The following is an 11,747-nucleotide window of genomic DNA, read 5'->3' on the forward strand; positions in this document are numbered from 1 at the left end:
CCTGAGGATCTCACCAATGAAGGGTATTATGCGTTTTGGGAAGAAAGGTAAGCTGAGTCCAAGGTATATCGGGCCGTATAAAATTCTTCGACGAATTGGACAGGTTGCTTATGAGTTAGAATTGCCATCCGAATTGGAATTTGTCCACCCGGTATTCCATGTATCTATGTTGAGGAAATGTATTGGAGACCCTTCTCGAGTTGTCCCTATCAAAGATGTACAAGTTACAGAGGATCTATCATATGAAGAAGTGTCAGTGGCTATAGTAGATCGACAAGTCTACAAGCTGAGAACAAAAGATGTAGCTTCCGTCAAAGTATTATGGAGGAACAAGAATATGGAAGAAATGACATGGGAAGCAAAAAAGGAGATGAAGTCTAAATACCCTTACCTATTTCAGAATGAAGATAACAAAGATGCTGGTGGAACGCAGGATACATTAGAAGGTGAAACGGCTCTATGAGGTAAGCAATAACTTGAGAATACTCTTCCTTAATACAAAATGGTGATATGAAGATAATGTACATATCCATAATGCTTTGTGTAGCCTTGTGAGGCCATACGTTGGGCTTAACTGCTGGCAAGCTTTGCTAGTGACCATTTTATAGGGGAAAATTGACCGGAAATTTCCGTTGGAATACAGGATGATTTGGACTCCCCATAAACCCTTACATTTGAGGACGAATATTCTAAATGGAGGAAGGATGTTACACCCCGTAAGTTTAACAACCTTGATACCGTTAGACATTATGTTAGTGCGGTATTTTTTTTAGTGGAGTATTTTAGTAAAAAAATTTTTAGTATAATTTTGAATAGTTACCATTATTACTGTTTACGAATATGTTAAATTATACTCATAGTAGAAAAATTTGTATTGTGATATTATGTAGTGAAAAAATTAGGATTTGACAGGATATAATTTTATTTTTATCAATGCCCTAACCTTTAAAAATATTAACATATTTATTTTGTTACCATAGCCACATATTTTATTAGATAAGTATTAACTTTTTGAATAAGTATTTTATCAAAGTAGATGTAGTAATCTATTTAAGAGACCTCCTAGTGCTACGTGTCATGTGATGATATTTTACTTAAGTTGAAAGTTAGTGGAGTCTTGGTAAAGGACAAATCTTTTCAATATATATCAAAATACTTAGAGTTCTTAGAAATAGACTTTTGCAAAAGTTTGGTGATGGGGTGTATTTCAGCTGACCTTATCCTCTATATACATAGTGTTTGAGAAACCTTATCATTTGGGGAAAGGAGGGAATTGTTAGATATATATATTTACGTTGCAGCAACTATGTGAGGAGAAACTCCATCTTGCTCGTTCCTTTTTCCCTAAAACAGTGAAGTGCACAAAGTTTCCTCTACGTACAACTTCTCCATATTTTCATACATTCAATTAAGGTAAGTTTTATTTTAAGGCATGTTATTGTTGAGAACTCACGGGACGGTGATCGGAAGCCGTGAGTTTAAGTCGTAGTAATTGTATAAATAGGTTATGGGCTCTTTTCTTATGGTATGGAGATTGGTGGTTGTGTGGTAGCTCGTGTAAAGCTTGGTTGTTGTTAAAAGGAGGTCGGTTATGGAGTACACCATTGTTTAAAGCCTCAGGAGCTTATCGCTCTTTGATTGCATGATGATAGTGTCGGTATAGTTGTAGTTTTTAGTTGACGTTGTGGTTGTGTTGTTATTATTATGCTTCGTGAATTTGAAAGAATAAAGTGTACAAAGCTATCATATACGAGCATATTGGTTGTTATTGGCTGTTATAACTTGTGGGAAGTCATATAACGAAGGGAGGTGCTGCCCGTTTTATTATAAATAGGTTGTGGTCGATACATAATAGTTATGACGCTCAAATGATAACGATAATATCGTTTCTCTTATTGTAGACTAAGGAGTCGTGACAATTGCATAGCTTGAGATTGGGGCAGTATATACAAGGTATGTGAGGCTATCCCCTTCCTTCTTTTGCACGACTCTGATTGTACATAATGTAATGAACGAGCTTCCAAAGATACTCTACTCTTAGAAGCTAGCAGTATTTACATTGTTTCCCCTCTTATGGAACGATAGATGTTAATGTTGCTTCTCTTATTTTTATGTTATCAATGTTGTTGGTACTTCCTGATTCTTATAAGGTTCACAGTGAAGAGTTAGTCCTAATAACGTGTATAGAGGTTACCGACCTTACATCACTCCGAAAGGTTGAGAATGTGATTCCATGAGTTGAGCATGCATTATATATATATGTATCTATTTTACTCTACCGAGCCGCGCTATAGTCGGCCGGGTACGACACCTATTGTGCAACCACTGATCAGTTGGGTTTTACCGAGCTCCACGTGAACGGGTACAATACTACCGAGCCTTATGATGGCCGGGTATGTTTTTCACCGAGCCTATTACGGCCGGGTACGATATGATGATGATGATGCCCACAGAGGCGTATGTTTTGAAAGTTTATGTATATATACATATGTATCATGCATTTCATATCAGTAGCCCTCAGAGGTACGCATATGTTACAAGTTGTATATTATCAATCCCTGCTTACATTACTATTCGTACTTATGGTTCCCTGCCTTACATACTCAGTACTTTATTCGTACTGACGTCCTTTTTTTTGTGGACGCTGCATGTCGTGCTGCAGGTCCTGATAGACAGGCAGGTGCAGCTCCTCTACCACAGTAGGCTATCCAGTTCAGCGGTGATTGGTGAGATCCCTTCTCCGGACTTGTCGTGGTCTTGGTATGCATTTTTGTTATAGACATTATGGGTATGTCGGTGCCCTGTTCTGGCTATGTTGCAGCACTTATGTTCCTATAGAGTCTCATAGACAGGTGTCGACTTATGTATAGTTTGGTATACCTTATCGCTGTGGCAGCGTGGTAGCTCGTACCATATATATAGTTTCTTCTTGTCTGGTCATCCCATGTTATGAATGTTAATGCCATCATATTTATTGTTGGTTGTCCATGATCCATCTCTACCATTTATATTAATCTCGTCGGCCCTAATAGATAATAAAGAAAGTTAGATAAAATGTATGTTGGTGCTCGGCAAGTATGGCCGGGTGCTAGCCATGGCCCTCCAGTTTGGGTCGTAACATTCGCCCTCCGTGAACTGTCGTGATGGCACCTAGTCTTTATGACTAAGTAAGCCTAACAATTTATGGAAAAAGAAACTGCAGATAAAACTAGCCAAAAACTGCGGATAAAACATAATAAAAATGTTTAAGACGTCGCTCAGCATATACAAATGCACACTCTCAAACTGAATCAACTCCCAAAACCCAGAATCTCATAATATCACAAGTTGTGGAAATTACATAGTGTTCTAACTCCAGAATGTCTAATTAAAGGAAAACACAGAAGGCTATAGCTAAAAGAGAGAATAGAGAGGGACTCCTCGGTCTGCGGACGCGACAGATATACCTCAAAGTCTCTTAAGATTGCCTCACCTCACTGATAGTATGGCTGGGCCGAAGAACCTGAATCTGCACACAAAAACATGTGCAGGAAAGGGCATGAGTACACCACAGTGGTACCCAGTAAGTGACGAGGAAGGTCAGGGCCCTACTGGTTATATATATATAAAATGAGGTAAAACAATAAGAAGTACGACAGTATAATTAATAACACTAACAGTTGATAAAGAGTAAATCACAGACAGGATATACTCAGTACACCAAGCTAGCAATAAGGGATCTTTGAGGATATCGTCCCGTAGTCTCAAACGTAAATGTGCAGAAGATATCCCAGGATATCGTCCCATAGTCCGAATCATAAATATATAGGGAAAATTTCCGGAATAACAATCCATAGACCCAAAGTAAATATCTAGTATAGGAAATCTACCGGGTGTTGTCCCGTAGTCCCAAATATAATGTGCGGGGGTATCGTCCCATAGTCCCAATGCAAATACACAACAGTCTCAGAAGAATTTCGTTCTATTCGAGAATTAAACATGAATTTCTACTTTAACATGCTGCACAGAGTACAAGTAGGCAATTAAAGTAGATAAGACAATTAAATCACATAAGCATACTTTTCCTAAACTAAGCAAGAGGCTTCAAGTACAAGTATTTCCCAATTACAAGAAAACATATGTATTAACTTAATGAAAACGGGATTTTTCAACAATTAGCACGTGTACGCACTCGTCACCTCACGTATACGGCACTCATATAACAACAATACCAATCCTAAGGGGAGTTCCCCCCACAAGGTTAGGCAAGCCACTTACCTCGAACCAGATTAAATCAACTCGAAATCACGTTCTTTCCACGAGTACCCGACTCCAAATGGCTTAAATTTATTAAAATTAATTGTTTAATGTAAATATAACTTCAAGTAACTAATTTAACTAATAAATTCGAAGCTAACACGCGAAATGAAGAAAATCGCTCCAAAAAGTCCCCCAGGACCACGCCTCGGAGTCAGGTAAAATTTACAAATTCTGAACACCCAATCACTCACGAGCACACTCGAACAAGAATCATCAAAATCCGACGTCAAAATCTCACTCAAAACCCGGATTCTCAATTGGGGAACTTTTCTCCAATTTTCAAACTTTTATCCCGCAAATTCCTTAATTAGAAGAGGAAAACAACAATTGATTATAGTTTAAGATCAAAATCAAGATAGAAATCGTTACCCAAGGACTCTCCTTCAGAAACCCTCGAAATATCGTTTCCCACCGAGCTCCAATTCGATTTTTGTGTTATGAAATCTCAAACCCTCGAATTTTCTATATCCACCCAGCGATTACCGCTTCTGCGGTCATGGGACCGCACTTGCGGTCCCGGTTTTGCTGCAATTAACTCGTACCTGTGATATTTAATTAAACGTCCAAAATCTTGCATCTGCGCCCAACTACTCGCAAATGCGGTCCGCTTCTGCGGTCCTTGGGCTGCATCTGCGACCAACTCCACTCAAGCCTTAGACCGCACCTGCGATTCCCAAACCACTTCTGCGGTGCTGCACCTGTGGTCCCACATACGCATGTGTGGTTATGACAGGTTCAGCAACTTCAGATTTTTGCCTAAGTCCAAATTCCAATCCGTTAGACATTCGAAACTCATGCGAGGCCCCTGGGACCTCAACCAAATATGCCACCCAATCCTAAAACATCATACAAACTTATTCCAACCCTCGAATCACATCAAAAAATGCTAAAATCATGAATCACTCTCCAATTCAAGCCTTATGAACTAGAAACCTCAAGAATCCTACACCCGATGATAAAACAAACCAAACCAAGTCCGATTGACTCCAAAATTTGCACACAAGTCACATTCAACCCTACGGAGCTATTCCAACTCTCAGAATCGGATTACGACCCCGATATAAAAATTTCACTATCGAACCGGAAACTTCAAAGATTCAACCTTTAGTATTTCAAGCCTAAATAAGCTACGGACCTCCAAAACACAATCTGAACACACCCCTAAGCCCGGAATCACCAACAGAGCTAACGGAACCGATAGAATTCCATTTCAAGGTCGTCTACACACTGCTCCAACTACGGTCCAAATTCTAAAGCTTAAGCTCTCGTTGAGGGACTAAGTGTCCCAAAACACTCCGAAACTCCAAACGAATCCTCCCGGCAACTCACAATAGCAGAAACAAACACGGGGAAAATAGTTACTAGGGGATCGGGGTGTTAATTCTTAAAATGATCGGTCGGGTCATTACATATGGCGTACTTTCACGTACGAAAACACGGGATGTAACAATAACCTTTCCTTTGAATTCCTCTTCTATTTGTTCTGTGAGGGAAAAAGTCCAACTAATACAAGTCTTGGCAGCTCTTCCATCTAATATGTAATGCATTCTTAAGTACCTATGGCAGATAGAAATCGGCATCAAGCCTGTTTTGGTCAAACAAAATGTAAATACATAGGGGTTTCAATAGTACTTTATATACATAGGGGTAAAAGTGTATATATAAAAATTCCTAATAGGTTAACGGTTTATCCGATAAAAAAATTGAGTAATCTGCCTCCAAACAGTTAAATCGTTAATTATAAAATCTCAATCCGTTCACCATCCATTACCCCGGTAATCCAATACCAATAAGACAATAAGCCATTGGTTCGGTTCGGTTAGCAGTTTTGGTTCGGTTTTGAACAATCCTAATTAGTAGTGCCTTCAATTAAGGGATTCAATTAAATCATTTCCTTTTTTTCCTCTTCTCTCCTATCTCCTTATTTTTTTCTTTCCCTAATTTCTTCAGTTTGTTTGCCTAACACACTCAACCACAAATTGGTCAATTCGAACACCAAAAATACATATGATTCTTGAACATACATACATATATATAATTTTAGGTTTTAAAATTTTGTGAGTTGTGTGGATTGGATGTTCTTGAAAGTGATTTAGAATACCCTTTGAAGTTTATATCTAAAATTTGAGGGATTGGTTAAGTATAGAGTTGGTTTTAGGTAAAAATTCAGATTGAAACTCGAAGAAAAAGAAGCTGCAGGAATTGTATGATAATTGTATAATAATTGTATCATAATCGTATCTAATACATCAATGCCTATAACATATATGTATCATATATGTATCATACTTGTATCATAATTGTATCTAACTTATATTTGATACATTAATCCCTAAAACAATACCCGATACAATACTAACACAATTCTCATACATTTGTGATACAAACTGCGATACATTTCTGAAAAGTTGCGATACAATTGTGATATTCATCTTCTTCAAGTTTCAATCACAACTATAAATTTTAAATCTAATATAATATTATATTATAATTATATTAGTATTGTATAAGATATTATTAGGTATTAATGTCTCAGATACAAGTACCATATAATTTTAATATAATTGCGACACAATTCTAAAATAATTTCGATACATTTATCATGCAATTCATGCAACTTCACTTTCTTCAAGTTTCAATTTGAAATCCTATGTAAAACCAACTCTAAGCTTAACCAATTTTCCACAAAATTGAGATATATACTACATGGTATATTCTCCATCATTTGCAAGAACACCCAATCTAAACAAATATTGTAAAATTCGAATATTGAATTCAAAATTTCATAGTTTTTAATGGATGTCGATGGAGAACAATTTGCTGCTGCAATTTTAGAGACAATTTTTTTTCATTTTCGTTTACATTATGAGAGAAGTACTGATTTTGGATGATAAGTACGATGGAGAGAGAATGGAATGTGAAATCTTTTGAAAAATATGTGAAATTCGAATGTTTAGGAGGGGGTTGGTGAAGGAGAGAGAATGAGATGCTAAATTTAAGGAATCTTCTATTTTTTCCTTTTTTATGGTTTGTACATAAATATATATATATGTATACATACATATATATGTATGTATGTATGTATGTGTGTGTGTGTATATGTATGTATATATATACATATATAGAATGTGATTAAGTATGAACCTAAATAAAAGTGGTAAATAAGTTTCTATTATAGTATATCTAGATCAATTTTCCTTATTTTTTCCGGTTTGAGCTTTACAAAAGATTATAACCATTAAATTGATCTAACTACATCTTACAAGCTTACAATCAATTAATCATTTTATTTAAGAGAGAATGTAAAAATGATACTACAGTGTACTCATTTTTAGAGATGCTAATTTGAATATAGCCAGCGTTTGCAAAGTAATTAAAACTTTGTATTGGGTAAAATTTAAGGTTTACAGGTTGACGTTTCCCGAGCAAACATGTGGCGATGATGAACCGATGGAGAAGTTAATACCAGATACAGATATGTTAGTATTGTACGAATTTCGAATATATAAATATTAGAGAAGTAAATTTAAAAGCAAGATATCGATTGGAAAAAGCAGCATTAAAAGAGCAATCATTACTAAAAATCTCAGCATTTATTTCCAACGTTATGTAACCATCAAGAGGGTTTTTTATCCATCTTTAAGAGTGCGAGATTTGAGGATCTTATCTTCTCATATTTAACTAAAAATAGTAGCATTTGTACTCATTGCAAAGGCAGAGAAAACAAGAATTACAAAGGTTATCTCTCTTTCATTTTCTTTAATTCTATATAAAAATGTCTATTATTGAAGGTTTCCAGTTACCTTTGATTCTGTTGGAATCAATCAAAATACAAGCTTGTTCTTTTCTAAATTATCTTTTTTTTCTTTATTCTTTATTACTTTATGTAATGATCCGATCAGTCGTATTGAGAATTAGCATTCCGTTCAGTGACTTAAGGTCTCGAGCAGCTTCATATTATGTACTATGACTTACGTGTGTGGTCAAGTTTGATTTTTGGATATTTTGAAATTGATTTAGAAAAACAATTCTTGTTTTAGAAGCTTAAGTGAAAAGAGTTGACCGGAGTTTGACTTTTATTCAGACGACTCCGGAATAGTGTTTTGATGATTCCAATAGTTTCGTATGGTAATTTTAGACTTAGGCGTATGCCCGGATTTGGATTTGAAGGTCTGCAGGTTGATTTGATGCATTTTGTTGAAAGTTGAAAAGTTGAAGGTTTGGAAGTTTGAGAGATTTGACTGGGAGTTGACTTTGTTGATATCAGATTCGAATTTCAATTTCGAAAGTTAGAATAGCTCCATTGTGTCATTTGGGACTTGCATTCAAAATCTAACGTTATTTTGGGTTGATGATTCGGCACGAGTTGTAGAAGTTGAAAGTTCATAAGTTCATTAATTTCGATTTGAGATGCGATTCGTAGTTTGGATATTGTTTGATGTGATTTGAGGCCTTGAGCTTGTCCGCGTTATATTATGAAACTTGTTGGTATGTTCGGACGGGGTCCCGGAGGCCCTAGATGTGTTTCAAGCCATTTTATCATGCTTTAGTTTTGTTAGTTTTCTGATGCTTCAGGTACTCTATGTGATCGCGGGTATGCGGTCGCGATCGCGTTGTGTTGTGAGAGCTGGGAGTGGTTCTTCTTCGCATTCGCATATGTGCTACAACATTCGCGATGCTTGGGTTATTTGTCAATTGCGTTCGCGTCTTGAAGATATGTTACATCCCATACTTTTCTATGTTGGATTTGTCATAAGATAATTGACATAAGTTTAAGGACAGGATTATTTTTGAGGTTATAAGTATTTATGTTATTTCAAACAAGTGATAAGTAAGGTCGTGAAGGTGAGAGGGTAAACGAATCGAAGAAACTGAGTATCGCCGAAGTTCGACATTTTGAGATGAAATACGGTCCAAACTCTAATATTACATATTTATAAACTAGTGCTATACCACATGATCATGATAGTAAGGTATATGAAATATATTAGTATTTAAGTGAATCGAGACCTAGAACTTATTGTGTGAATAATTGGTTAGATATTGGTATAAAGTCTTAGAATATAGAATTAGTTATAGGTGAATAAGTGTCATTTGTATGAATCCACGTGGAATCATGAGGATAAGGCAGACTCATGACTAATCAACTTTATAAGGATTGAGGTGGCAGCAAGTAGAGAATTCAATATTGACTAGGCAAGTCTTAGACCTAGGTGGCAAGATTAGAAAGTTTTGGTGGCTTAGTCATCAAATTATTAGGGTGGATAAGGAATTGAAATATTTGGATAGGCTTGACTTGATAAACCTCCCAATGTGGCAACCAAAGAAAGCCCAATAAATGACTCTTAAGTCATAGAGCAAGATGACACATTTAGAAAATTGGTGAATAAGTTAGGTGGGAACATCACCCCCACGTGGCAACAAGTGAAAATGACTCAAACATCCAAATGGTGACTCTTGGTTCATGAAGACTATGTGGCATATTCAGAAAAAAGCGTTGGCTAAGTCATCCCCAAAAGTGAGGGCCCACAAACCTCAAAGATAAGAGATTATGATACATCATTCAAGAGGGATACTTGGTGACTCATCCACTCCAAAAGATTATTAAATTAAGTGGATAATGATGGTTAAGGGGCTGCCACATGGCATAAAATTGGCCAAGGGTGGCACCAAAGTGCATATGTGTCATCAATTAAGGGAAGAATGGATGGGGGAGGATTCTATGAGTAAGGAGGAGGAAGTAATATATATGTCATAGTATCTTATTAAAGTTATATTTGGATAATTGGTGAGGGGACAACATCTCCACATTTGACTATGAGTGATTGTAACAAAGTGACTAAGGATTTAATGCATAGTAAGTGGCATATTTGATAGGATAAGAGCTTAGCCTGTTAGGTGGACCCCATGGTCCATAAACATGTGGCATCATTTGAGAGCTCACTTCTCTCTTATTTTGTATATTTATGCCAAGAAACTTTATGTCTTTCTCAATTTTTTCTTTTGTACCAACGAAATATAGCAACATTTTTAGCTAGGAGTTCATTCTTTTATTTGGGAAAATTCATACTTTGATCTTGAGAATAAGTACTTTGGCATAAGGAAGAGTTGGAAGCAACGTTATCACTTTGAACATAATTCTTTATTCAAGTTTGATTCTTCATTTACGACTTTCGAGCTCGTATGAGTAATTAAGCTATGTTAAGGCTATCCCTTCTTTTCTTCTTTTTGACATGATCCATATGATACAACGAAACGAGCAAGCACGCAAGTTTTACAAATGATTATATTCTTAGAAGTACTAAGGTTGCCTATATTCTTGATTCCCCATATGTCCTACTACCATATTGTCTATTCATGGTTCTCACGACATTTCAAGAAATTATATTGACTTACTTCATTATGCATTACATTCATTTATACATGTGCATTTACCCATGACCCAGATGACATTATATACGTGTATATATGTATAATAAATGTATATGGGATATGAGAAAAGGTTATGATAGGTTTTCAATGTCTTTGAATTATGTTTTGATGATCTAACAAACTGTGTCAAGAACCAGATATGGCACCTGACACACTTGGACTATACTGCAAGTTAACGAATTCTAGCTAAATGCAAACTGCTATAACCTTGGAGATAGGAAACCAAACAAGGATCCGATACACTTTTGGTTCTCTCATAGCAGTACAAAGTCAATTGGACATAGCTGGAAGCGATGTGACTGCCTGCACTATTTCTGCCGGCACTGCACTGTTTCTAGTGCCCACTTGTTCCTTGACCAACTAAAGTGCTTACATCATTTCAAGTGATGTCATCAAGGTATACCAACAATGATTTTATATCAAAACATCACTTGAACATTTCTATTTCTTATTCAAGTCTTTTGCAAAACAGAGAAATTAATTCTTACGAGCTTGAAGAACAAAGTTAGACACTACTACGGACCAGTTCCTAAAGTTAGTATTTTGTTGTCCTTAGTTGAGTTGTAACTTTGTAATTGTTCTTACTGTATCTCCTAAATTGCTTAGCCAGAAGCGTTGATTAGAAACCCTCTTGTAAAATCCGTAAACTCTCTGAGTTTATGTTGTGACTAGGTTTAGTCATAAGTTAAAGTCTTTGTAACTAGAGAGTGACAAAGTGGCTTGTGGTGAGAGTATCACAAGTTAGTTAAAGTTTTTGTAACTAGAGAGTGATAAAGTGGATTGTGGTCAGAGTACCACAAGTTAGTTGGGTTGAATTCTTTGTAATAGAGGTATTACAAAGTGGCTTGTAATAGGTATTTACAAGTTAGTGAAGTTGAAAGCCTACATGTGTAGGTCGTGGTTTTTGTCCCCTTGAGTTGGGATTTTTTCACGTAAAAATCTTGTGTCTCATTTACTTATAGTTGTTATTATCATTCTCAGAATTACCTCATAGAGGACTAGGTACTCTACTGTTT

General features: G+C 36.2%; 1 long non-coding RNA gene across 1 annotated transcript; it reads left to right on the forward strand.

The window, feature by feature from the left end:
- The first annotated feature begins 1,203 nt into the window (after positions 1 to 1,203).
- Positions 1,204 to 2,954, forward strand: LOC138886895 (uncharacterized). The gene is made up of 3 exons (XR_011405852.1): positions 1,204 to 1,413; positions 1,902 to 1,953; positions 2,663 to 2,954. It is a non-coding gene; the product is annotated as an uncharacterized lncRNA (long non-coding RNA).
- Positions 2,955 to 11,747: the final 8,793 nt, after the last annotated feature.

The sequence above is a fragment of the Nicotiana sylvestris genome, chromosome 3 (genome assembly GCF_000393655.2).
Source record: "Nicotiana sylvestris chromosome 3, ASM39365v2, whole genome shotgun sequence".
Classification (NCBI taxonomy): domain Eukaryota; kingdom Viridiplantae; phylum Streptophyta; class Magnoliopsida; order Solanales; family Solanaceae; genus Nicotiana; species Nicotiana sylvestris.